We start from the raw sequence: 5,635 nt of genomic DNA on the forward strand, positions 1-5,635 counted from the left end.
CCCCCCCCCCCCCCCCCCCCCCCCCCCCCCCCCCCCCCCCCCCCGTCAAAAATAAATGGGTGGCGCAGTCGGTTAAGCGACCGACTTCAGCCAGGTCACGATCTCGCGGTCCGTGAGTTCGAGCCCCGCGTCAGGCTCTGGGCTGATGGCTCGGAGCCTGGAGCCTGTTTCCGATTCTGTGTCTCCCTCTCTCTCTGCCCCTCCCCCGTTCATGCTCTGTTTCTCTCTGTCCCAAAAATAAATAAAAAACGTTGAAAAAAAATTTTAAATAAACATTTTAAAAAAGCCTAAGAACATAGCAAGCATACTGGAAGTCAAAGTAAACTGTGACAGAAGATCTGAGAAAAAGAAATGCATGTGCTTCCTGAAGTGTCTGAAGTGAGTAACAGTGATCCTGAGTTCTTGCGGAGGGACAAACGGACACACGGGGGCTGGCTGTGCCCATGGGAGTCCTGCAGCAGACGCGCAGAGGCCAAGAATCTGAGCTCTTCGGACACTGGCTGAGAGGACGTTTGGATTGTGACTAGTACAGTTTGGAGGGACAAAGCGCCAGGGACTCACTTTTCCTTTTCTCCTTCCTCTTCCAAGGGGATTATTTAATAGCCTGTTTACACATGCAGCACTTGCTTACTCTAATAATAGCCCATGGGCCTGAATCATCCTGCGTCACTGAGGTGTCATCCGGGGTCCTCAGCTGTTTCCACGACTTGTGTGGTTGGCTTTCAACACTATCTGGAAACCGCTAAGAATGTGCAGGGTAATCGGTGATTTTCATTTTAACCACGCATGACGTCAGGCACCTTCTACGTGTCTCCATTGACCTGTCTTTGAAATACGTAGTGTAACGATGAAGGGAAGTCAGGAGAAAACTTTGGTGTGAACCCCTGTGCAATAATATATGGAAATGTGTTTAAGAATGTATTCTATCTTATTCTATTATTTTATTTTTATTTTATTTTTTGAGTGTATTTATTTTGAGAGAAGACAGAGAGAGTGAGCAGGGGAGGGGCAGAAAGAGAGAGAGAGAGAAAGGGAGAGAGATCGACAATCCCAAACAGGCCCCATGCTGTCAGGATGGAGCCTGACTCTGGGCTTGAACCCACAAACTGTGAGATCATGACCTGAGCTGCAACCAAGAGGCACATGCTTAACCCACTGAGCCACCCAGGCACCCCACGAATGTATTTTAAATATAGTAATATAAATGCATCTTACTATTATTACTACACGTGTGATCGATTTGCTGATATAATTGAGACAAATACATGTATCGATTAACACTGTTATTTGATGGGCTGCAGGGGTCCTGACAGTGTTCAGTTTCTTGGTCTGGGAGCTGCTTACACGAGAGGATTCAGTTTGTGAAAATCCACGAAACCAAACACTTACGCGCATTTTCCTGTATTATATTTCAATAAACAGTTTGAAACATACGCTGTTTATTTTTTTAATGTTTATTTATTTTTGAGAGAGAGAGAGAGAGAGAGAGAGAATCCCAAGCTGGCTCCATACCGTCAAAACAGAGCCTAATGTAGGGTTGGATCTCAAGAACCATGAGATCATGACCTGAGCTGAAATCAACCCACTGAGCCACCCAGACGCCTTCAGAACATTAAACCTTTGCTATTTATTCTCAGTTTTTCGAGGAAAAATTGAGCAGTAACAGTAACGAACCATATACACATGACAATACATATTTGAGATATTTTGAAGATAATGTTTGAAAATTTTACAAAGTTTGATAGACCTTAATCTGTCATATGTAAGTAGGGCTCTATTTTATCTTTTTAAAATTGCTTCCCCAGGGGCCGCCTGGGTGACTCAGTCAGTTAAGTGTCAGACTCTTGACTTTGGCTCAGGTCATGATCTCAGGGTTTGTGGATTAGAGCCCTGAATCGGGCTCTGCACTAACAGCTTGGGACCTGTTTGGGATTTTGTCTCCCCCTCTCTCTGCCCTTCCCTTGTTTGCTCTCTCTATAGCTCTCAAAATAATTAAAATAAAATGAAATAAAATAAAATAAAATAAAATAAAATTTCTCCCCCAAACCAAAAATAACATTTCTCATCTCACAATGATAGAGGTATAATAAATTGAATTTTAAAATGCTCCTCTCTTTGATCTTATGTATTTTTGTTGTGAAAATCTTAAAATGTAAATTAGTATACACACTTTCCGGGGGACTATTTGGCAATATCTATAAAAATACAAAAGTTTCATGATTTTTGGATCAAAAAATCTGAGACATTTTTGGTAGGTAGTGATTCATACACTCAACTTTCAACTGACATGTATTTATTGAGTATCTACTCTGTGGTAGGTGTAGGGCGGGGTTTGGGGATATATTACTGAATAAGATGGCTGTAGTACAGCTTTAATGGGGGGCTCTTACAAAGTTTCTGTGCCAGAAGAGAGCACAGATAGGAGTCACACAATTCATGATTTGGTTACACATTTAATTAAAGAAAAGAAAAGAGGAAAGAAAAGGAAAAGAAAAGAACAGAAAAAGAAAAAAGAAAAGAAAAGAAAAGAAACGACACGATGATAAATTATTCAAATTACTTAAATAAATATAATTTAAGGCCAAACAAAAGAGAAGTATGCACCACTCTGAGCACATGTAATTAAAGGATGTGGACCAGACCGGAGAAGTGAAATAGAAAAAAATAGGGAACAGCACAAAGTTCACAATAGGTAAAAAGTTCAGGGATAGGTTAACACATTACAGCAAATCTATAAATAGAATCACATACAACTGTCATTAAGAATTAGGCAGCTGAGGGGCGCCTGGGTGGCTCAGTTGGTTAAGTGGTTGACTTCGGCTCAGGTCATGATCTTGTGGTTTGTGGTTTTGAGCCCCGCGTGGGGCTCTGTGCTGACAACTCAGAGCCCGGAGCCCGCGTCGGATTCTGTGTCTCCCTCTCTCTCTGCCCCTCCCTCGCGCATGCCCTGTCTTTCTCTCTCTTTCAAAAAGAAACAGACATTAAAAAATTTTTTTTTCTTAATAAAAAAAAGAATTAGGCAGCTGAAAAGCATGAGCTTATGTCCGAGATAAAATATAAATTTGAAAAACAGTTGGACCGTAGTATGTGCTGTGGTATTATCCTAGTTTTAAAATGACAATAATTATAATTTCCTGTCGTATATATATAAAATACATAATAAAATATGAAATATGAATATGTGTGCGTGTGTGTGGCTAGGGATGCCTGTGCCCCATGATCTCTTCTTACCATCTTCCTGGGCGTCGGTGTAGACATCTCCCAGCTCTCCTTGTGTGTAGGCGTGGGCAAGTGACGAAATTCTCAAAATAGAAGATGGCTTAGGGTCGTGTGCAGGTCTAGGTTCTTGGAGAGTGGGCATACATCCTCCACTTTCTCTTCATCTTTCCCACCAACTGGAACCTGGACCCGGGAGGGACCTATCTATCTTTCACTATTCAGACAATGACAGGTCATGGGGACCCATCTGTTTCTCACTATTCCGACAATGACAGGTCACGGGGGTGGCAAGGAACCTGGGTCCTTGAATGACCACGAGGAGCAGAATTTCCCTAACAGCCTGGAATTCTTACTTTAACATTAAAAAAAAAAAAAAGGAAAAGATGGGGCACCTGGGTGGCTCAGTCGGTGGAGCATCCGACTTCGGCTCAGGTCATGATCTCACGGTCCGTGAGTTCGAGCCCCGCGTCGGGCTCTGTGCTGACAGCTCAGAGCCTGGAGCCTGCTTCGAATTCTGCGTCTCCCTCTCTCTCTGCTCCTCCCCACTCATGCTCTGTCTCTCTCTCTCTCTCTCTCTCTCTCTCTCTCCTTCAAAAATAAATTTAAAAAAAATTTAAAAAATTTTAAAAAAGACTATTTTCTTCAGCAGTTTTAAGTTTACAGAAAATTTGAACAGAAATTACAGGGATTTCCTATAAGCCTTCCACTGCCCCCTCAGTTTCCTTTATTATTTTTTTATTTATTTTTAAGTTTTACATATTTATTTTGAGAGAAGGAGAGAGTAAGAGAGAGAGAGAGAAGGAGGGAGAGAGAATCCCAAGCAGGCTCCCTACTGTCAGTGCAGAGCCTGACGCGGGGCTCGATCTCATGAACCATGAGATCATGAACTGAGCTGAAACCAGGAGTCGGATGCTAAACCGACTGAGCCACCCAGGCGCCCCTCCTCTATTATTAACATCATGCGTCAGTGTGGTGCATTAGTGACAGTGGATGATTATTATTAACTGAGGTCCATAGGATACATTAGGGTTTGCTCTTGACATTGTAGATTCTATGAGTTTTGACTCATAGATATAATGACCTATGTCTCCCACCACGGTATCCTGTGGAATAGTTTCGTTTCCCTAAAAACGCCCTGGGTTCCTCCTACTCATCCCTCTCCCTGCCCCGCCCCAACTGCTGGCAGCCCCCGATCTTTTCCTGTCTCCCTAGTTTTGCCTTTTCCAAAATGTCATATATTTGGAATCGTGCAGTTTATAGCTTTTTCTCAGGCTGGCATTTTTAGGTGAAAGAAAAACAAGGCTCGGTGCTTTTAAAGTCACTTAGTCCCCTTGTAATTATAGCAGCTTGCTCTTTAGCCTAATTAAGTTAGTACAGGCACAGAACAAGCTCAGAGGACTGTGTAAAACCCTGATGGAGACTTTGTCCCCGGGTGGGGTTATGGGAGACTAGCATTGCAGGATATTATTTCTACGGCGAAGATTCTCTCCTTGACCTAACCCTGACCTGGTGCCTCTAAACCCTCCACCTGCCTCAGCGTGATCTTGAGCTTCTGGGTCTGCCCTTTGCAAGATCCGGTTTCAGCAAGAATCCCGCTAACCCAGTTTAAAGAAAAGCCTTCACCCTCGGTACCTGATCAAATGCCTCATCCTCCCCTCCCCCATCTTATCCTTCTGGCTTGCCTTCAGCAGAAATTCTGTTGGGTCTGGTAAGAAGCCCCCTTACCTCTGAGAGTCCCTCTTTTCCATCCACTGACCTCCAGCCTGCTCCTTGCATATGAACCCCCGACTATCCTGGTTGGAGTAGAGGCGCCCCTACTACAAAGCTCCCCTGGAGCAGTCCCCCCTTGCAAAAAGTGCCTTACCATCTTCAACAAGCGTCACAAATCATTTTTTCCTTAACACTACAATGTTTGGATCTTTCATGATTACCTGTAATTTTGTGATTGAATAAGTAATATATACACAGGCAGGTTTTTAAATGGTCTTCTTAAACTAAATTCAGAGGGATTGAAAGGAATCACAATATATATATATATATATATACTATGCTTATTTTTGAGAGAGAGAGAGAGGCGGGGGAGGGGCAGAGAGAGAGGGAGACACAGAATCCGAAGCAGGCTCCAGGCTCCCAGCTGTCAGCACAGAGCTCGACACAGGGCTCAAACTCACAAACTGTGAGATCATAAACTGAGCCGAAGTTGGATGCTTAATGGACCGAGCCACCCAGGTGCCCCAGGAATCACAATATTAATATGAAGCTTTGTATTATTTTTTTTTTATTTGAGAGAGAGAGAGAGAGAGAGAGAATCTTAAGCAGATTCCATGCCCAGTGCAGAGCTTGATCTGCAGTGGGGCTCGATCCCACGACCCTGAGATCAAGATCTGAGTCGAAATCAAGAGTCGGACACTTAACT

This window comes from Panthera tigris, chromosome B4, assembly GCF_018350195.1.
Source record: "Panthera tigris isolate Pti1 chromosome B4, P.tigris_Pti1_mat1.1, whole genome shotgun sequence".
In the NCBI taxonomy this organism is placed as follows: Eukaryota; Metazoa; Chordata; class Mammalia; order Carnivora; family Felidae; genus Panthera; species Panthera tigris.